This window comes from Corvus cornix, chromosome 3 (genome assembly GCF_000738735.6).
Source record: "Corvus cornix cornix isolate S_Up_H32 chromosome 3, ASM73873v5, whole genome shotgun sequence".
Lineage (NCBI taxonomy): Eukaryota > Metazoa > Chordata > Aves > Passeriformes > Corvidae > Corvus > Corvus cornix.
In genome coordinates, this window is record NC_047056.1 from 112441434 (window position 1) to 112463667 (window position 22234).

The 22234-nt window shown below is 49.0% G+C and overlaps 1 protein-coding gene and 1 long non-coding RNA gene across 2 annotated transcripts in view; both read left to right on the forward strand.

Annotated features, from left to right (window-relative positions):
- Nucleotides 1-22234, forward strand: part of XKR6 (XK related 6) — a gene marked incomplete at its 5' end in the record, with an annotated part of 174398 nt that overhangs the window by 39006 nt on the left and 113158 nt on the right. The window lies entirely within an intron of this gene.
- Nucleotides 6088-9561, forward strand: LOC104696878. Its single transcript, XR_753097.3, has 3 exons — nucleotides 6088-6946; nucleotides 7203-7318; nucleotides 9317-9561. It is a non-coding gene; the product is annotated as an uncharacterized LOC104696878 (long non-coding RNA).

Genomic DNA, 22234 nt, shown 5'->3' on the forward strand with positions numbered 1-22234 from the left:
GCCGGTGACGTGGAGTGCAGTGTCCCAGCAGGGCAGCACTTAGAGTCTGTCTGTCTGGAAAATCCTGTGGCATCTGTGACAGAGCCACTGAGGTGCTGATTTACTCCTTACCTCTGCTGGGTAGGAGCAAATGGCAAATTATTTGGGGCTTGGTGCAGTAGCTTGTGCTGCACTGAGGAAAATCCTCCTTCAGGAAGAGGTTTCAGGTTTTTAGGTGTCAGGACAGGCTTAGAAGGAGCAATTTCAGCAGCTGCTGCTGCCTTCGAGGCTTTCTCTCTAAGGTGATGTGGGAGAAGGTGTTTTTCATTCTTCACCTGTGGAATACTCATAACACTTAAGGAAGAATTTAAACCATCCTGGTGCAGTTTGGGACAGCTGTGTGGATCTGTGCAAGGGGCTGAATCATCTCCTGAAGAAAGCAAATGAACAGGAAGGATTTAACTTGGCTTTCCTCTAAAAGTGGTGCTGCCAGAGGTGCTCAGAAGCAGTGGATGCAGCGGGATCTGTTGGAAGCAGACAGACCTGCACAGCAGCTGTCCTATGACTCGGGGGAAGCTGCACAGTTGTCCCCATCACTGGCTTCAGAGCAAATCTGACAGTCCTGCTGATGTTTATTTTCCCAACATAAAGATGGACACATCTCCGTGGAGCTGGGCTGGGAGAGCTGGGGGTGTTCAGCCTGGAAAGAGAAGGATCTGGAGAGACCTCAGGGCCCCTTCCAGGGCCTAAAGAGGCTCCAGGAGAGCTGGAGAGGGACTTGGGACAAGGCATGGAGGGACAGGACACAGGGAATGGCTTAAACTGAAAGACAGTAGGTTTAGATTAGCGATTTTAGGAAGGAATTCTTCCCTGTGAGGATGGGGAGGCCCTGGCCAGGTTGCCCAGAGAAGCTGTGGCTGCCCCTGGATCCCTGGAAGTGTCCCAGGCCAGGTTGGATGGGGCCTGGAGCAACCTGGGCTAGTGGGAGGTGTCCCTGCCCATGGCAGGGGGTGGGACTGGATGAGCTTTAAGGTCCCTTCCTGTCCAAACCATTCTGTGATTCCCTAATTCCAGATGTGACAGGAATGATTTGGGCACCACTTCATGAACATTCACATCTGTTTTAACTTCCAAGAGCAGTGTCCCTGCTGAGCACTCCTGAAAAGCTTCAGGAAGCAGTAGCAGAGACTTTGTGCTCAGCCAGAGAAAGACAGAGCACTCTGCATCCATCATCTCTACACTTTGTCTCAGGGTTTCTGGGCCACTTGTGGCCCTGATTGGTTTCCCCTGCTGCCAGATTTAAACTCTCCAGCCTCTGGAGCAGTGGATAATCTGGCCTGTGTGTGGAGTTACGAGGTCAGGAGGAAACCAGAGCTGCCAGCAGGATGTGAGCAGTTTTTAGCCAGGGATCCTCCAACCTCGGAGTGTTGTCCTGTTGCAGGAGGTGCATTCCTGTTTTCCCTGGCATCATTTCAGGGGCACAAACTGGAGTGGGAGTGGTGAGTTGGTGTCATTGACAGGCACATTTGCAGAGCATTCCTGTTCTCATAGAGCATCCTGAAGGCTGTGTTTTCCTCTATGTTCTCCAGACAGATTTTATTCTGAATCCTCATAATATGAGTGACCAAAAAATGACACAAACGCCAAGTGCTGGTTTGTGTTTACTGTTTGTTATCCTGAAATTCCTTGCTGGGATACTGCTGCTGGATCCCTCTCTGAAAAATGCTCTTAATACCAAGAGTGAGCAGCTAATTTTGTCCTTTTTAATCTTAATTTAGAATTTCAAAGGGCTCTCCCTTGACCTCACGAGTTTAGGGGAAGCTCTATAGATGAGTGTTTGCCTGTTTCTCCTGTCATTGTTCCCAACTCAAGTTTATCAGCAGTCTTTCTCAGATTTTCCTTAAAAGCACCAATGCCCTAGTGTATAATATTCTAGTTAAATCCAGGTGTATTAATGCCTTATCTGATTTCTCATGCACAGTTTTGGTACCTAGAAGAGAACAGGAAGACGACCTCCCCCTAAAAGGAGTGGTCGTGCCATGAGAAGAAATAGGAGTACGGATTACACTTACAATTTCACTTCTGAAACACCAATCTGTGTTGATGGAATTGGTCTGTTACTGCTCCCCAAGGCACACTTTGAACTTAATGGAGCCACTGGACATAAATAAATGCTTTATGCAGTTTAGCTGGAAGTGTGGATCCTCACCTTTCCCCTTTTCCCTCCTCTGTCTCTGTTCCTGCCTCCTGCCTGGCACTGTAATGATTTGAAGGGGTTTGTATCTATTTCCACGTGGCTGCCTTGGAGATCTTTTCAACCAACTTCCCTCTGGACTCTCTACTACCATTAAAAGATGTTTGAAATTACTCAACCTCAACAGTGCTTGAAATTGAGCCATGTTCTGTTGTGTCAACAAAGTGCTGCAAGTGCTGATTGTAGAGGCTGGAATAAAGGTTTCCAGCTCTGGTGCTGCTGCCCACAAAATTCCCTTATTAAGTGATGTTTCCCCACCTGGGAGCTCAGATGTGCTGCTCCACTTGCTTATTTGTCCATCTTCCTTTATTTTATTTAGATTCTATAATCAATGAACAGGTTGAAACAGTTCTGCTGCAAGACTTCCACCCCTGCCATGGGCAGGGACACCTCCCACCGTCCCAGGTTGCTCCAAGCCCCGTCCAACCTGGCCTTGGACACTTCCAGGGATCCAGGGGCAGCCACAGCTTCTCTGGGAACCTGTGCCAGGGCCTCCTCACCCTCACAGGGGAGAATTTCCTCCTAATGTCCCATTGAAATCTCTTCTCTGTCTCCCCATTTGTCCTATCACTTACCAGCCCATGTAAAAAGTCTCTCTCATTTCTTCCCTGCTTGTTTTCCTTTGTGTGCTTGGATGTACTCAGAAAGGATTTGGGGAAGGATTGAGGGCTTTGTGAGTTATTGGAAATTTGTGATATTACTTGGGAGTCTGAATAGTTTCACGGTGCCCTACTTGGCAGTGCTGTGTTTTTACTAGAGCAGAATGTTTCAGAGGGGGAAGAGTATTTTAGTTTCACTCATGTGTTGCCCATGAAATACATGGAGAAGGAACAGTGAAGTGTAATTTGTCCAGTTTTGGTCTCACATGGTATCTTCCCAGACCTCTGCTCTGGAGCCAGGCTGGGAGAGCTGGGAGTGTTCACCTGGAGAAGAGAAGGCTCCAGAGAGAGCTCAGAGCCCCTTCCAGGGCCTAAAGGGGCTCCAGGAGAGCTGGAGAGGGACTTGGGACAAGGCATAGAGGGACAGGACACAGGGAATGGCTTCCCAGTGCCAGAGGGCAGGGATAGATGGGATATTGGGAAGGGAGTCCTGGCTGTGAGGGTGGGGAGGCCCTGGCACAGGGTGCCCAGAGAAGCTGTGGCTGTCCATCACCAGAACTGTTCAGGCTGGATGGGGCTTGGCGCAACCTGGGCTAGTGGAAGGTGTCCCTGTCCATGGCAGGGGGGTGGAATGATGTGATCTTTAGGGTCCCTTCCAACCCAAACCATTCCATGATGCTTCTGTAATCGTTGATAGGCTGGTTGCTGTCCAGGTCATGAGGACAAATGAGTCAAACTGAAAATCTTTATTTTGGGAACGCTGCATTTCAGTGGGTGCAGCACAGTTTCTGTGTCTTCTCTGGCTCAGGGTTTCCTCTTTCCTGCAGCAGCTGTGATATTTTGCAGTAAATATCTGGTCACAGCCCACTGTCATCTGGTGTCTGAGGACATCCTCTAAGCAGAGGTGAGGACTGAGTTTATTTTTCAGTTCAGAGAGTGTCTCTGCACTCGGTGAGCGATGAGCTCTGCTGGTGCTGGATCAGACATCGAAAAAATTCTCTCTCCGCTGGTCCAACCTCTCAGTGAAAGCAGCTGATTTCCCTCTGTGTCTGAGGTTAAAATAAGCACAATATTTCAAGGGCCTGTGATTTCACAGTCACATCCTATGATAGCATTGAAGCTGCAGATTCCAGAGGGGGTGATTTTGTTGTCTTCCAGTTGGGATATCCCAGGAGCAGTGCTTTGAGTGCCAGACCTAACGAAGCCTGGTGTCCTGGGGCTTGTGTCACAGTCAGCTGCTCCGGGGCCCAGGGGGGATTGCAGAGAATTGGTGGAAGGTTTGTGTGCCTTTTACAGGGCTCTGTTCTGTGCAGATCCTCTGGTGCCCGAGAAGGGAGAGGTTCACACTGTTGTATCCCCAGGGATGAGCATAGAGGAGGATCCAGCACCCCCATTCAGCATCAGGGTGAACTTCCATGGCATTTTAAGCCTTTTTGTTCAATGGGAATTCAGGGCCTAGAAATTTAAGTCGTATGAGCGATGGCTAAGGGAGCTGGTGGGGCTCAGCCTGGAGAAATGGAGGCTTAGGGGGACTTTCTTGCAGAGGGAGGAGACACCCCAAAGGTTCCTGTTTCTCCTAACACTTTGTTGAGAGAGGAGAGAGACTGGAAATCCCAGAGGATGTGTGGATGTGGGAAGCTGAATGAAAGCGATGTCTAAGGAGGACTGAAAAAAGTGGGTTTCAAGTGAGAACGTGGGAAGGGATGCTGGCTTGGCTTTGTGAGGAGGTTGTAAGTCTTAAATACTCGAGTTCCCAGAAGATGTTTGAGGATAAAACAATAAGGGAAAAGAACAGCATCACAAATACCTGGTACCACTGGCCTCTGAGCACAGGCCCAGTGTCCCAGGGGAGATGATTCCTGCTGAACAGGGGGAGGGAAGTTTTCAAAAGCTTTGGGAATGGTAAAAAAATTCATTAAAATATTTGCTGAAGGACAATAAGACTCTTCTAATAATTGCAGGGATTCAGGAGAAACTTCTAAATGCAGCTTTGAACGTCACCAGAAATATTTAGGAGACCAAGTCCCAGACCCCTGGAGGTTTGGGCATATAGAGTGTTGGCTGTGCTCCAGACTCTGGATGGAGATTCCTACAGGGGTGTGTGTGCATCCCTGCCTATTTCGAAAATTATCCACATTTTTGATGTGACTGTCACTGTCTAAAAACAGGATGTAAGGAGCTTGAGGAGCTTAGGTACCTTCTGCTGTGTGACAGTGTCACTTCCTGGTACGAGGATCATGGAATCACAGAATATCCTGAGTTCAGGGGGATCCATCAGGATCATCGATCCGACTCCTGGCCCTGCACAGACACCCCAACAATCCCACCCTGCACATCCCTGAGAGCGTTGCCCAAGCTCTCCTGGAGCTCTGGCAGCCTTGGGGCCGTGCCCATTCCCTGGGGAGCTGCTCCAATGTCCAGCCTCCCTCCGAGGGGAGAAGGGAAGCTCAGTGATACCCACAGCTGTGACTCCGTGGCTTCCAAAGAGCTTTGAACGCTCCCAGCAGCTGAGTTCCCCCTCTCCCTGTGCCATCCCCGCTTGGAACGTGGCATTCATCTGAAGTATTCATTAAGATGGGGAATTATTTGCATATTATTAGCATTATTACATGGAAATAAAGCTGCTGCTGGTTCTTCCCTCCCTCCATGTATCTTTCATCACCCGCCTTTATAAGGCTTTGAATCCTGTTTGTTGTGTGACAAACTGGGCTGATAAATCTCGTTACTCACTTCAATGGCTGCAAGACTCACTGCACATTACTGAATTTGGTGAATTATGTAATAAATGCATAATTAAAACTAAACCCAGAGCCTCTCGTGGAACCTCAGAAAACGCCGTTCGTGATGAATTATAGAGAAACGTACATGGGTATTAAAATTTAAGCCTAATTATTTGGATTTATTTTCAATCAATATTTTATGCGCTACCTATAAGTTCCTGCAGACCCACAGCAAATCTGTTGTTGTGGCTTTGCTGGAAAGCACAGAAAGTGTCTGTGTATGTTTGTAGAGTGAGATGTTTGTTTTCATGGGGCTTCATATCTTAATATTTGATTACAGAAAAGAAAACTCCCCTGAGCACAATGTGCCCAGAATTTTTTTCAGCCACAGGAAGTGCCTACGAGGAGTTGGGTTTTGCCCAAGTCTTTCCCCACTTGATCACATTTGAATATTGCCCTGGGAAGCCGTGGCTGCCCCATCCCTGGAATTGTTCAAGGCCAGATTGGATGGGGTTTGGAACAACCTGGGATATAGTGAAAGGTGTCCCTGCCCATGGCAGGGCATTGGAACAAAATGACCTTTAAGGTCCCTTCCAACCCAAACCATTCTGAGTGATTGTGGTTTACTGGAGGGGAATCACAATAATAGGAAATAATTTACTCAAACAAAGCACTGCTTGGTTGTTCACTCATCAAATTGGTGTTAAAATAAACTGAAAACCTTTCCCCCAGTGAATTTCTGCCCTCCTGGTTTTTGCTTCAAGGCAGCCACTCTGAGATTTAAACTTGAGATGTGCTAAAAACTTCTTTTCTCTGTGCTTAAAACAGGCTTTAGAGATATTTTCCTTGGAAAGAGAAGCAATGTTTTTAAGGCAAACAGCTTGCAAGTTTAATTTTGAAAGGTTTGTCTCTTAAGTAGCAAATTGAATAGAAGGGATTTGATTCCCCTAAATCCCCAATTCTAGAGAAAGCAGCTTGAGATCTCAGTAAGAGAATTAACACACGGGTTAAACTTACAATAAGAAGCAGGACTTGGAAAATGCCTATTCAGATGCCGTTAAGGAAATAATAGGATTAGTTCTTGTCGTGTCAGTGTGGATTCCTCAAACTGGGGGCTGTGCTGACACGCAGCCGGGCTGTGCTGCTGGTCTGGCCGTGAAACTGGGGACAATGACAATAAAGATGACTTTTCTTGGAGGCAAATTCCTTTGAATGTTTAAGCCGGTGCTTGTTTGCACGCACACAGGGCAGGTAATTCAGGATGACAAAGAAGCCCCTAATAATCCCCCTCCCTCCCCAGATCTGCTGTTTGTGGCTGAGGTGATGGTAATTGCAGCTGGGTACGTGGTGAAAAAAAGCAGGAAATACACCGTGGCAGCGTGTTTCCAGTTCCTGTAAGCAGATTTTTGTTCATTTCTATCATCTGTTGCAAACATAATGTGGTTATTACCTGTTATTTTCATCCCTTTATTCCAATGTATATTGTTTAACGTATATACATTATACCCATCGTTTAAGATAAAGCATTTTTGTCCTTTTATTTATTTATTTTCACCGTTCATGATAATTCAGAATCCTGCAAAAAAAGTGTTATTTTCAGTTTCTTGTGTTTTCCATTCCATAATCATCCATGTGTGTCTTTGTTTTTAGCTTAAACCAAAGAGAATGAAGCGTTAAGGCAGAATTGGGGTTATTTTGACATCTCCTGATTCCATCATAGAAGGAGCTGTAGGAGACCAGCGCTCTGGAAAACTCCCAACAAAATGGTAATGAGTCAAGAAAGGCTTCTGTTGTGCTGTCCCTCTCCTGTTTTTGTCTTCAGACACAACTTCTGCTGCTTTGCAAAGCTTCTCTTTCCTTTTCCATGGGGTTTCCTCTAGCAAATAGTCCTGGGTATCCTGTAATTCCCCCCAAAAGTACTTTGGGAGCAGCGGGGAGTTTAGGCAGCATTTTACCAAGCCGAAAACTGCATGGGAAGTTGTGGCTGCCCCTGGAAGTGTCCAAGGCCAGGTTGGACGGGGCTTGGAGCAGCCTGGGCTAGTGGGAGGTGTCCCTGCCCATGGCAGGGGGTGGCACTGAATGATCTTTAATGTCCTTTCCCACCCAAACCATTCTGTGGTTCTATAATTTTGTGTTTCTATGATTCCATGACTAAGAATGGAATAAAGTTTTGTGTCGACAGATAATTGGCTAATGTACCAAATTTCTCAGTAAATGATAACCAGATAATTTATAATGTCTATATAATAATATCACCAGTGGAGGAAACAAGGTGGGCACGTGCTCAGGCTGCTATTTCCCGTCGTGTATCAGAGCATTCCCAAGCACTCCTCAAGCTGGAACTTAAGGGAGCAAAAAAAAAAAAAAAGGCAAACAGCTTTACAGCTTGGTCTCTGACAGAGAGTATTTGCTGTGTTTTGGCACAGGATTTATTTAGAGGGTGTGTGTGAAGCTTGGAGAGAGCTCTCTGCACATTTTGCAGTGGCAGCCGCTGACGCCGCCTCGAGTTGCAGCCAAAGCTGGGCTGGTTTCAGCTCCATGAGTGTTTTAGCTCAGTGTTACTCCATACTGGAGTCATCTTGTAAAGCTGAGTGATCTCACAGATCTGGAGATCAGCAATGTATTATCTTACTTAGCTTGCAATTCAAGATTTTAAGGAATTATTTTAGAAAAGCTGCACTGAATGCATATGTGTATATGCATGTAATGGTATCAGGTTACTGTGCCATATATTTTTCTTATCCTTGGACTGTTCTTGCATTAAATCCTTCATTCTGCTCTCCTCTGAGCTGTTCCTTTCTTACTCACTAACAGGAGTTGCTCTCCTCTAACAAAAAGTGCTTATCCCTATTATATGTCTTTTAAAATGTGTCCACTTAAATTAATATTTAACAGAGCAGAGACATGTCTGTGGTATAATGTCTCCACTTATGGCTAATCGTTATTTGAGGTGATTGAACCTCTTTGTACTTAATTTCTTGTGCTTTTTATCCAGCAGAATCATTTGTAGATTGCAGTGTAAGAGCTGATTTACACCTCAAAGTAGACTGTTTCTCCTGGAGCACTGGGTTTATCAGTTACCAGCATCCTTTTAGCAGCACAAATGGTGCACTGAGCATGGAAGGATCTCATCCCAAGTTAGAAATCCCAATTCCTCTCCCAGTTTAAGGTGTAGTTACCAATCTCTTGGCACCCCCCTGTACAATTATTTTCTTAAAGGTGTTGGAATGGGTAATTTACACTGCTGGGAATTTTTATTCCAGCCAACTTCATTTATCCATTCCTTCACCAAAAGGGTGCTCAGGCCCTGGCACAGCTGCCCATGGTGGAATCATCATCCCTGGAGGGATTTAAAAGCCATGTGGATGTGGCACTCGGGGACATGGGTCAGTGGTGGCCTTGGCAAAGCTGGGGGAACTCAATGACCTGAAAGATTTTTCCAACCTTAATGATTCAGTGATTCCAAGTGAGGTGCCCAGTCAGAGCTGCTGGTCTTGGCCCCCTCTCAGTCACTGACACTGCTGTGTGTCCTCTCCTAGAAATCCTGTCCTTTTGGCTCTTGCTTTGACTGGATACCCACCTCAGACACTGAACCTTTGGTGGGATGAGCTCCCCCACCCCATCAGGGATCCCTGAACATCCTCTTTTTATTTCACCACTTAAGCTTTAATTGATTGATAATGGTTTAGTTAATACTTGAGCATTATTATTTCTTTAATTTTATTCTTTTGTTTTGTTTTGTTTTGTTTTGTTTTGTTTTTTAGGTCTGAAAGGTTTTTATGGGTGGTGAGATGTTCCAGTGCTTGGATCAATCTGTTTCATTTAATGTGCGAAGGAGTGGATTTTTTTTTTTTTGCTGTTATTTGGTTGGGTTATTTTAAGTTTCTGGAATTTTACGTCAGCAGAGCTGATCCAGGTATAGAAACTGAGAGTCATGAAATCACAGAATGGTTTGGGTTGGAGGGGACCTTAAAACCCATCTCGTTCCACCCCCCTGCCATGGGCAGGAGCTCCTTCCACTATTCCACATTGCTCCAAGCCCCGTCCAACCTGGCCTTGGACACTTCCAGGGATGAATGAGATGATTTTTAAGGTCCCTTCCAACCCAGGCCATCCTATGATTCCCTGATTTTCTAAAAGCTCATCAGAAATAACTCCGCTCTGAGGATTTTTAACGTGCTCAGTTCTCCCTCAGCCACTGCTGGACCCTCTGACAGAGCGAGGCTTTAACTCCCAGCCTGCTGCGTCTCCCGAGTTCAGACATCTCCTCAGAAGATTAAGCAAGTTTGAGAAATTAGCTTTGATCCCTTTCTGCCAGCGTAGGATTATTCCACATCACCCTGGGTTTGAAGTTCACGCCTAATCCAGTTTTCCACGGCTCGGGGGACCGGGCTGCTCCCGGCTCCGTCTGCGCCGCGGCCCCGCGCTGCAGACTCTGAGTTAGTGGCACTTCCTTGATACTGAGATTCAATTTGCATTCCCGTTGCTGCATCCCATTCCATCCTGTGCCATCCCATAACGGCGCTGCTGCTTCGTGGGATCTGCCCTCCCGAGGCAGATGGGTCGTTACCCTGCTCGTGCTGGTTTGGGTGCTCACTACATACATTAATATGCATTAATGGATATTTAAACCACGCCCTTGCAAGCAGCTCTGATGTCTTGTGTGGGGATTTTCAAGCTGTAGAAACACATTTACACACAAATAGGGTTTGGAGTGTCCAGCCTGGATCGTTGTGCACTGAAACAACTGGTGTGAAACGAGATTCCAGGAGCCACCTGTGCAGAACTGATGCTCATCATGGCAAAGAGGAGGGTCCTGTCCCTGTTTTCCAGAGGTTTAATGCTCAGTCCTGAAGGGGGTTTTTATCACACTACATTTTATTTATGATATTTGTAACCTTGTAAGTTTTCTTCCTAATAAATGTGTATTTTCAGGATGAAAAAATCCTTGTCTGTGATCCTTTGAAATGCTTTTTTACAGGCATTCAGCATCCTGAACATTTTCTCCTCACACACACTGGGCATGGGGGGGTAACAGAGCAGCAGAGCATTCCAGCCAGGAGCTATTTGAAGTCCCCAGAGGATGCATTTAAAAGTGACAGCATGTTTTGCTGGACTGACAAAAGCTTGGTTTAGCACCTGCATCACTCCCAGGGACCTTTCAGGAAGTGCCTCCTGGAGCAGAAAGCACTGGATAGGTCAGAAATGTGGTTTATACACCAAAAATGGGATTTATAGGTAAGAGTTACAATTTCAAGATTCTGAGGGTGGCTGTATTTTAGTGGGAAGCTTGAGAGATCCCAGAATGGAATCCTCTGCTCTGCTCCTGCCCTGTGCCTTCCTTTCATACACACCTTGTAGTAATATTTCTTTTTTTTTTAAGGAATGCAGTATTTATAGAAGGGAGAGAGTTTTTAATGCACTTGTAGCCTGGATGAGAGAGAATATCCCTGTTTTTCCATGTTGAGTTGCTTGGATAGCCCCTGCTCCTGCTGTTCCCTTCACTGGCAGCAGCTCACTCAGAACTCAAATCCATCCCAGTGATATTTAATCATGGAGTCACAGAATGGTTTGGGTTGGAAGGGACCTTGAAAATCATCTCATTCCAACGCCCTGCCATGGCCAGGGAACCATCCTCCTCCCCCAAAGCTGTCCTTGGCAGAAGAGCACTGTTAATCCTGATGGGAACCAGCAATTCCAGGGATTTCTCATCACCCCTGCAGCAAAGGTGTGTTTGGAATTATCCTCCCACATCCTAGCAAGGCTTTGACCAGACCAGGAGCACCCCCTACAAAAAAAGAAGATGTTTTTAAGCACATGAGCTCTGGAAGGTCGCAAGGCTGTCAGAGTGACTTATCTGCTCTCCTCTGGAAATGGCATTTCTGGAAGGCTGTGGCGGATGCTGCTCTGGCAGTCTGGGCTGAATCCTGCAGAAGGGCTTCAGGAGATCCATCAGATGCCCTACTTAATTTAAAATGTTTGCAGTTTCTTTTTTTTATTTTTGTTTTGTTTTCACTGTAGCAAAATTATTTTTACGACCCTTCGGGTATTACCTGCTTTTATAAATCTTTCTATAATTAAATTTACAAATCCACCCGTGAGCTGGTGATGTGTAAAACCTTGCAAATGGGACCCTTTGTGTGTTAACCTATATTTATGCTACTTTATTTCTTCTGGCAGTAATCATCCTGGCTCTAGGCCTAGGATTAATCTATAATATGCTGAACATGCTTGAATTTTCTCCCCCCCTCTCTGTGGCAAAGTCGTTTTATGCAGAGCAGGGCAATTTTAAAACTGCTTCCTATGAAGTGGTTTCACTGTTACCTCTCTTGAGTGATTCACAGGAGGAGACATGGGAGAGGTGAATTGATCCTGGGCCGTGGATATGGGAAGCAGGAATGATTCAGCCTCTGGCAGTTTGGTGCTGGGCTGATTCCGAGCCTGGTGACGCAGCTTTGGCTGCCTGGCCAAGGGACTGTCACTGTCACTGCCCTGCAGGACGGGAGGGGACAGGCTGGAACAGGGCTGGAGGTGTTTTAAGAGCAGGGCAGGGGCTCCAAACCTGGTCTGGTGTGGCTGGAACTTCCATGCAATGGACAACAGGCAGGTGAACAAGAGCCAGGTGTGCCCAGGTAGCCAAAAAGGCCAATGGCCACTGGGTTGTACCAGGAAAAGTGTGTCCAGCAGGACCATCCCCTGCGCTGGGGCACCTCCAGTGCTGGGGGCAGCTCTGGGACCCTCCTGACAGGAGAGACCTTGAGGGGCTGGAGCGTGTCCAGGGAAGGGAGTGGAGCTGGGGAAGGGGCTGAAGCCCCAGGAGCAGCTGAGGGAGCTGGGAAAGGGGCTCAGGCTGGAGCAAAGGAGGCTCAGGGGGGACCTTGTGGCTCTGCACAACTCCCTGACAGGAGAGGACAGCCTGGAGGGGTCAGGATCTGCTCCCAGGGAACAGGGACAGGATGAGGGAAAATGGCCTCAAGCTGAGCCAGGGGAGGTTTAGACTGGATATTAGGAATAATTTCTTCATGGAAAGGGTTGTCCAGCCCTGGCACAGCTGCCCAGGGCAGTGCTGGAGTCCCCATCCCTGGAGGGACTTAAAAGCCATGTGGATGTTGCATTTGGGGACAAGGCCCAGCGGTGGCCTTGGCAGTGCTGGGGGATGGTTGGACTCGATGATCATCTATGATTCCCATGGTTTTAGAACTGTTTGTCTTGAGGCCAAGGTGCTGCAAGATCCTTAAAGGAACCATGGAGGGTTTTGCACCCACCTTAAAATACCTCAGTGGAACATTTATTCGTCCTTTTACCGTGTAACAGTTCAGGGACATCAAAGAGAGGCACCAACACTTTCTGGAGACAAGAAAATGGTGTTTTCTGGGTGTTGTGTGGAACACAAGCACAGCCCTGGGCGTGGGCAATCCACAAATGTCCTACAGCTGGGGAAGGAAGTTCTGGTTCCCCCATCCCTAAAAACATTCCGGAATAGGTTGGATGGGGCTCTGAGCAGCCTCATCTGGTTGAAGATGTCACCGCTCACTGCAGGGGGTTGGAAGGCCTTTAAAGGTCCTTTCCAACCTGAAATATTCCCTGTCACATGTTCTGTCCTCCTCCTCCTCCTCCTCCTGAGCTGGCAGGTTCTGACCAGACCTGCTCCATCCCTTTCTCCACCCCACCCTTCTGCCCACTGTGGGTGGGTGAGGAAGGAGGTTGGGAGAGACTCGGTGTTGTTTCAGGGCTGCTGGTGCAGCATCATCCTCTGGGGGTGTCCTCATGGCTGAGCTGTCCTTGGGGACTGTCCCCTTGGACGCAGGAGCCATGTCCCAGCAGTGGTGGCCTCAACAAGTTCGTGACTGGAAGCTTCAGCCTTCCTGGATTCCGGGATCGATGCATCCCCGGACTCTCTGCTGCTGTGTCAGGAGAGCTGCCGTGGGCTGGAGCAAACGTTGCCCACTGGGAATTTTTTCCTTAGAAAACCTTTCTGGAGTCATTGATTTGCAGCGTGTCTGAGCCAAATTTAAGCGTGGAGCCACAGAGATCTGAATTTAGCTGTGCTGGCTGTTTTCCCTGGGAGGAGGGATCACAGGAATGGATTTGATTGCCTTGGAAAATTAGTGTTGATTTCAGTGAAGAATATTTTATTACAGTGTTTGCATTGGCATTGTCTTCATAGGATAATGGCTGAGAGTTTCCTGTGTTTCCTGTGCTTGTGTGTATTTAATAATTGAATCTATTCCTTCTGAATACTGGCTTGGACTAAAAAAGAAAAAAAAAAGGGCTGGCTGCCTACTCTTAATATCCCATCATAAAATAAAATCACTAATCCCAAAGGTGGAGTTGCAATTAAAAAGAAAGAAAACTGGCATTGAAAAGTATTGAAACTGAATAATCTGGTCAAAAATAGACACTGCCTGTGGTGCTTGCTTCACTTACTGAAGATGCTGGGGCTGTAGTGCCTTGAAAAACTGGGATGCTCTTACAGGATCCCAGAATGGTTTGGGTTGGAAGAGACCTTAAAGCTCCTCTCATTCCACCCTCTGCCGTGGGCAGGGACACCTTCCACTATCCCAGGTTGCTCCAAGCTCCCTGGGGAGCCTGTTCAGTGCCCAAACACCCTCTGGGGAAGAACATTTTCCTGATATCCAGCCCAGCCTTCCCCTGACGGCTCCATCCACGTCCTGTTCCTGCACACAGAGAGCAGAGATTGGAGCTGCCCCTAATTAGAAGTGGAGGATCCAGTGTGGAGATTCCTTTCCCTGTTCTGTTTTACAAGTATAAAATGACAAGGTGACCAAGATATTGGCCTTTAAACCTTGTTTTTCCCTTCGTGGGCTCTCAAAAGCTTCCCCTCAAGTTCCCTCCAATCCCCTCAGGCAACATCTCCACACCGGGAAGGTTTTCCTGCCCTGAGGGTCCAAACATTTGCTGCACATGTGGGGCCCAGGAGAGCCAGGGAGGCTGTTCAACACCATCAGGCAGCTCAATCCACCTCAGTTTGGGATCTGGTTTGCTAAGATCAGGGCAGGTGAGAGTTGTTGCTGCAGGTTGTGTGTCTGAGCCTCCCATATTCCTGCTGGCTGCTTCCAGTGGAGGTGAGGAGCTCCAGGACAGGGCAGGAGTGCTCCAAGCTCCCCATCTGCGGGCTTTAAACTGCCTGGAAGTTTTCCCTTGTCTCCCTTCCTGGGTATCACTCCAAGCCACGGGAAGTTTTGGATCAAGAGGAATTACCTTCAGACAGTAATGAAAGAGGCTGTGCTCATAAATGCAGCACTGGAGCTGTTAAACCAGGCTGTGTCTGGCACTGGGGGATGAGTGCAATCTAATAAAGGTATTACAAGCACTCGAGTTTGGGCAATTAAAATGATCATGATGTACTGGAGCTAACGAGGCTGAGGTGAGGCTTTATGGGGGCCAGGGTGTGCATCCAGGTCTGCCCTGGCACAGAGAAGCCGTGGCTGCCCCTGGATCCTTGGAAGTGTCCCAGGCCAGGTTGGACAGGGCTTGGAGCAACCTGGGACAGGGGAAGGTGTCCCTGCCCATGGCAGGGGTGGAACTGGATGAGGTTTAATACCCCTTCCAACCCAAACCATTGTGGGATTCTTGTCTGCAGAGCTTCTGGCCTGCAGGGGAAGAGAAATAGAGGGGCTGAGAGGAGGGGAGAGTTCAGCATCACTTAAAGGTTATTGCACATTTTGTGTAAGAGACCTGAGCCCCGATTCAAGGAGCCACAGACTGGTCTGGGTGGGAAGGAACCCTAAAGCCTCCAGTCCAACCCCCTGCACGGGCAGGGACACCTTCCACTCTCCCAGGTTGCCCCGGGGAGGATTCCTTCCTTTACAGCAGCATTTTCCTGGGGCAGGAGGAGCAGTCAGGCTGTGTTCCCTCTGAGCAGCTCCCCTTTACGGAGGAATCCCTGTGACCCACCACTGTCATTTCCTGCCTTTAGAGCTCTCCGTGGGCAGCACAAGGGCTCCTTTATGGCATTGTGTTTACCAAAGCTGCCTGGAGGAGGTTATTTAAACTGCAGTGGTTTGAACCGTGCTCTTGACATAATTTTTCTCCATCTGTTGCTTAAATATCAGCCTCTTCTCTGAACTGAATGACTCTCATGGTTACTCAGATGCTTTCAAGGTGCAGTTGTTCCCTCTGTGAGCACCTGTGACGTTTGGAGCTGCCCAGTCTGATTGCTACAGAAATCCAGCATGTTCCAGGCTCTCTGTGGGAATCAAAGCAGTTACAGGAGCACATGGAGACACTGGGGTCAGGCTGGATCTTCTGTATGAAATGATTTAAATTAGATATTAGGAATAATTTTTTCCCTGTGAGGGTGGGGAGGCCCTGGCACAGGTTGCCCAGAGAAGCTGTGGCTGTCCCTGGATCCCTGGAAGTGTCCAAGGCCAGGTTGGATGGGGTTTGGAGCAGCCTGGGATCATGGAAGGTGTCCCTGCCCATGGCAGGGGATGGAATTAGGTGATCTTTAATGTCCCTTCCAACCCAAACCATTTTATGATTCTGTGAGAAGTAAGTTGCTTTGCAAACTCCAAATGTGATTATTACACAAATCTTCATTTGATGCAGGAACAGTCCCATTGTAGAGTTCTGTGGCTACAAAAAAGTGCTTTTTGTTTTCAAAAGGAAAAAGCCAAACCTGGGGAGAAATCCCCAGGAGCAGCAGCTTTCAGAGTGTCCTGCATCTCTATTTCTTTGTGTGTAGGCAGGAAGATTTCTGTCCACTCAAAAAAGCCAGGCTTTTTCAAATAAATAAATAACCACCAATTCCTGGGGTGAAATTCTCAAAGGCTTTGAAGAGACCCAGCACTACTGGCCAGGGTGGCAGGAGGGAAAAGTTCCTGGTGCCACCTTGTGCAGCCACTTTGAATCCCAGTTCCACAGCTCCAGCCAAGGAGATAAAGACATGAGGGGGTGTGGGACCTGAAACTGGTGAGAAAAACCAACGTGGGCTCTTGCTGCTGAGAGCGGAGAGTTGGGATGCTCAGCATCTTGCAGCAGAGCTCCAAAGTGCTCCTCACAGCTTGGAAACACCTCAGATTCCTTCACTGGAGCACAGAACCAGAGAATTGTTAAGGTTGGAAAAGTCCTCCAAGATCACTGAGTCCAACCATCCCCCAGCACTGCCAAGGCCACCACTGAGCCTTGTTCCCGAGTGCCACATCCACACAGCTTTGAAATCCCTTCAGGGATGGGGGCTCCAGCACTGCCCTGGGCAGCTGTGCCAGGGCTGGACAACCCTTTCCATGAAGAATTTTTTCCCTCATATCCAATCTAAACCTCCCCTGGCACAGCTTGAGGCCATTTCCTCTCATCCTGTCCCTGTTCCCTGGGAGCAGATCCTGACCCCCACCTGGCTGCCCCTCCTGTCAGGGAGTTGTGCAGAGCCACAAGGTCCCCCCTGAGCCTCCTTTGCTCCAGGCTGAGCCCCTTTCCCAGCAGTGCCGGATGAGGTGTTGGATTATGTTTGGGTTTCGCAGCCTCCAGCTCAGTTTGCAGGAGTTCCCAGACGGTGCCCCAGAGCCAGTGCCGGAGCAAGTGCAGCTGCCAGCGAGCTGCCAGGTGGATTTTGGTCCCTGTGGTGCCTTCACTTCCAGGATTTCCTGATTCTGAGGCCTCTGGGGATGATCTCACTCGCTAATGCAATTTGAGAGCCATCACTCAGCAAAAGCCTGTGGGAATCCAGCACAGACTCGCTTCCACCTTTGCTGATCCCACTGCTTTTGCTGCAAGGAGAGCTGCTGTGCTCAGGTGTTTGTCCCCATCTCTGCCCTGCACCAAACGTTTGTTCTCCTTGGGGAAATCCCATCACGCGTGAAGAGCCCCCGGCTGCCCTCACCACCAGCACGCCATCCACGCCTCTGTCCTGCTGTGACCCCAGCAAGTGCTATAGTCCCAAACGAGGCATCTCCACGGCACAGGCACGACAGGCAGGCCAGGGAGCAGCTGAGGAGACTTCCCAGAGCGGGAGCTGGGTGTGGATTGAGGGGTCGAGTAAGGCTAGGGAAGAGGCTCGGCCGGGCTGGGATTGTGTTCAGCTCCTCCTACGCCCACACGTGGGAGGCTGCTCCAGGGAAAAGCCACCGAAGCCTCCGCTGGCTGCCTGAAGATTTCTCCATGAGCTGCAGTGGGAGCCTGGAGAGGAGGCTTGGATGTGCATACTTGTGTTTTGGTGGGCTGGGAATTAGATCTGCTCCCTTTGGTGAAACCCCATCCACAGAACATTATCCATGCCCTGAGGAGCTGTGGCTGCCTCATCCCTGGAAGTGTTTGAGGCCAGGTCGGACGGAGCTTGGAGCAACGTGGGATAGTGGAAGGTGTCCCTGCCCATGGCAGGGGGTTGAAACTAAATGATTTATAAAGTCCTTTCCAACTCAAGCCATCCCATGGTTCCGTGATGGATTTAGATGGCAGAGCAATGAGGTTTCCAGTGCAAAGCCAGGAACATCCCATGAAAGCCACGCACAACCCGTTACCTGTGCAGGCTCTCCAGGGTTTTGGGAGCCTCTCAGTGAGGGAGAGACGTGGGGGAAGCGAGTCCCAGGTGGGAGTGTGTTTTTGTACCAACACTGAATTCAAAAGGAGCCGTGAGTGCAGAGACAGCTGAGCGACGGCGCAGCCTCCGCGTTCCTTTCACGCCGGGGATTGTTTCCGCTCAAAGGGCTGCTTTGCATTTTTATTTAATGTGAATTTCCCCTCTAACGGTGTCACTCGTGACACTCGGGTGCAGCGTGGGATTCTTCACATCTGAGTACAGAAAGCCAGACTGGGCATTGTGCTTTCCTGAGTTGGAAATTCCTGCCCTCCTAGTTTTTCCCACATTCCTGGGAGAATCAGCACTGAATAGAGGATAAAATACTTCCCCCGGGTCCTGGGACATACGGATCTGGAATTGAGCTACCCACTAACCTCCTGCTACGTTTTTGGGGACAAGATCTGTTGCCTGCCAGATGTTTGTGCTCTGTCTGGCACAGCAGGGCAGTCTGGGTGCTATTTCTGTAGCTGTGTTAAATAACTCTGTCTACAGGGTTTGGAGGTAGGAGGGGAAGGTCTGTCAGGGCCCTTTTAAGCGTGACGTGGTGGTTTATCCGTGTTCATGCTCACGTAACTCAGGAGATGTTGTGATTCCACAGCCTCATGTGTGGCTTCGTCCACCCCCAGAGCTGCCTCTCTCTTGTGTCAGGGCAGAGCTCAGGCAGGCCGAGAGAGCTGGGGGTGTTCACCTGGAGAAGAGAAGGATCCAGGGAGACCTCAGAGCCCCTTCCAGAGCCTAAAGGGGCTCCAGGAGAGCTGGAGAGGGACTTGGGACAAGGCATGGAGGGACAGGACACAGGGAATGGCTTCCCACTGCCAGAGGGCAGGGATAGATGGGATATTGGGAAGGAATTCTTCCCTGTGAGGATGGGGAGGGACTGGGCTGGAATTCCCAGAGAAGCTGTGGCTGTCCCTGGATCCCTGGAAGTGCCCAAGGCCAGGTTGGACGGGGTATGGAGCACCCTGGGCTAGTGGGAGGTGTCCCTGCCTATGGCAGGGATTTGGAACTAAATGATTTATAAGGTCCCTTCCAAACCAAACCATTCTGTAATTCCATGATTTTTCTTAAATAAACTGTTTTCCATCACAGGGATACGTTTGCCTTCTCTTAAATAATAAGATTTATTTTAAATGGATATAATACATGAAATGTGTGCTGCATCTCAGCATCACTTCCGCATTTTAGGTGGAAACTTTGAAACACTGAAGAATTCCTGTTTGTTGACCCTGGCTGTGTTTTGTGCCACCCATTCCCTCCAACCCTTTTCCATTTCCCTGTTTGTGGAGTTCCAAAGTCCAGAGGTGGATATTGGGCAAGCAACTGCCCTGCACCCTAGAGAACCTTATCTTACTTAAAACCCACAGGCCTGGGTTCCATCAAGCAGAGTCCTAAATGAAAAAACTTCATTAGGTGAAACCTTCATTAGGTGACGCCTCTGGGGGCGAACACACCTTTAGTAGAGAAAGTGGCAGAAATTCTCTCCTCCCATCCTGAGGCAGGTATCCCACACCAATTCCAGCCACGACTTCCTGCTCCCTTGTCCCACTTCACAGCTGGCCTCCAAATGGGAATAACAATGCCTGTGGTGGCTCAGGGCCTGTCACTGTCCCCAGCCTCCTTTGGAGGGTGGATATCCAAAAGCTCTTGAAGTGGCGGCTTTGTATGGGCTGCTGTTCCCTCTCTGCTGGCAGCTGCCCTGTCACACAGGCTGGGCAAACAAAGCCGGGACAGCCAGGTGGTGGGAGGGCTCAAAAGCCTCTTTTGTTTGCTTCTCGCCCTTGAAAGGCAAAACGATGTCGTGGAGAAGAGGTGGAGGCACAAGAAAGCTCCTTGTGACCTTGGCACCCGGGTGTGGGAAGTTCATTGCATAACCCGCCTTGCCACACCCCCAAACCCTGCAGAGTGGTGGTGTGGTGACCAAAAGGAGGGCGTGAAGAGTGCAGAGGTTTTCCAGCTCTGCTGGATGCTTGTGCATCACCTCTGTGAGGTGTCCAGCACAGAATCCACAGCACTTGTGCAAATGAGTTATAATGTCTTAAAAAAATAAGATGTGCACAAGGAGTTTTGGGGGAAGAAAACTTCAAAGACAGGTTGGACAAGGCTTGGAGCAACCTGGGATACTGGAAGGTGTCCCTGCCCATGGGAACTGGATGATCTTTGAGGTCCCTTCCAACCCAAACCATTCAGGGATTCTATGAAGTCTTCGGGTAAGGTTGGCAAGGATTGGCTCAATCGAAGAGAAAACTCCAATAAGGTGTTGAGTTTTCCAGCTGGTGGTTGCAATGGGGATGAGGCCCCAAATGAAGAAATGGTGTTTTAAACCTCCTATACAAGGATTTCTGCAGGGAGGATAATAATGGCACAAGCTCAACCAAGAACAAGGCACTCTGAGGCAAATGAACTCCCACGGATAGCAGAGAACAAGGAAAGAAAACGAAGGGGAGAAAAAAAAACCAAAACCCAGCTGGGTTGGAGCAGAACTGACTCCTGGAAATACTCCAGGCTTTGGAAATTGGTAGGCTTCTGGTTCTTGATGGATCCCTCATGGAGCTTAACAAAGACTGGAATATAAAGATATGTTAATACCTTTTCTTTGGGAGTCATTTTGCCTCTGTTGTGGTCTACAGGACTGTGCCCCTCAAGGCTAAAAATAGGGATAATTGATGTAATCCTGAACGGAGGGAACACACCAGCTGAGTGCACAGATTATACACCTGTCCCCTCGGCACCTGCGGGCCAGGGGGGGACATGCAAAGATGATTTGGTTTTCAGTGCTTCCCCCTGATCATCACAAGTGATGGAACAGCAGTGGGTGGTGTGAGTGGGCAGTGGAAGGATCAGTTTGGGAACCCAGAGGTGCTTTGGGGATGGATTTCAGGAAGCCGATGCCTTTTCTGGAGGCCAGCCCACAGTTCTGGGCTGCTGTGGGCAATAACCATCCACAAGGGATGGAGGTGACTTCTCTGTCTGGATTTAAGGTGTCTTGAACCATCTACTGCTGTTTTCTCATTAGAGGTACAGCCAATGCAAGGCTGAAACGCCCTCTGAGTTACCAAACGAAAGGCTGGGATCACATCCTTTCCAAGAGGTGTCCAGCTCTCAGGTGTATCTCCACATTATTCTGTGTCCTCACAGCCTCCATCTGCACCAGGGGAGGTTCAGGTTGGACATCAGGAGGAATTTCTTCATGGAAAGGGTGGTCAGACATTGGAAGGAGCTACCCAGGGAGATGGTGGAGTCCCCATCCCTGGAGGTGTCCGGGGAAGGACTGGAGGTGGCACTCAGTGCTCTGGGCTGGTGACAAGGTGGGGACCAGTCACAGGTTGGACTCCATGGTCTGAGAGGTCTTTTCCAAGCTAAATAATTCTGGGATTCTGTGAAAGAGGCTGTCTCCACCAATATCCTCAGAGTAGGGGTGTCCTTTGTTGCCTGAGAGCCACTGGAATGCCCTTAAATTCTGTGCTCAGGCTTTTACTGAAGACAGGATTATTTTTTCTCTTTAATCTGTGCCAATGGGATCAGGACGTGGATGTTGTGATGTAGAAACAACTGTTTGCAAAGAGCCTTCATGGAGGAAGAGGAGCTCTTTAGGGTCCTGCTGGTCACCGGTGCCTTTCAGCTGGGATCTTGGGTACCATGGAGCATGTGCAGAGATGTGTCATGCATGGAGTGACAGGATGAGGGGGAATGGCTTCCAACTGAGAGGAGATTTGGATGGGATATTGGGAAGGAATTCTTCCCTGTGAGGGTGGGGAGGCCCTGGCACAGGTTGCCCAGAGAATCTGGGGCTGCCCCTGGATCCCTGGAAGTGCCCAAGACCAGGCTGGATGGGACTTGGAGCAACCTGGAATAGTGGGAGGTGTCCTGGGAACACAAAAATGAGCATCAGGAGCACTCCTGGCTGCAAAGGGGCCACTGTGCCGTGCCTGACCCATGCTCTGGCTGGGAGGCAGAGCAGCACTGACCCTTCCAGCCACAAGGCTGGAGATTTTAAAGCTCTTCTGGGGAGAGTCGTCATGCCCGGAGTAACTGTGTCTTCATTATGTCTGCTAGATGCTGCTGAAAAATTAATAACACACTTAAGGGGCCTTGGTTAGGGAGCCTGCTCTGGGCAGGGAGTGAACGTCCCCACTGATGGGGCCTG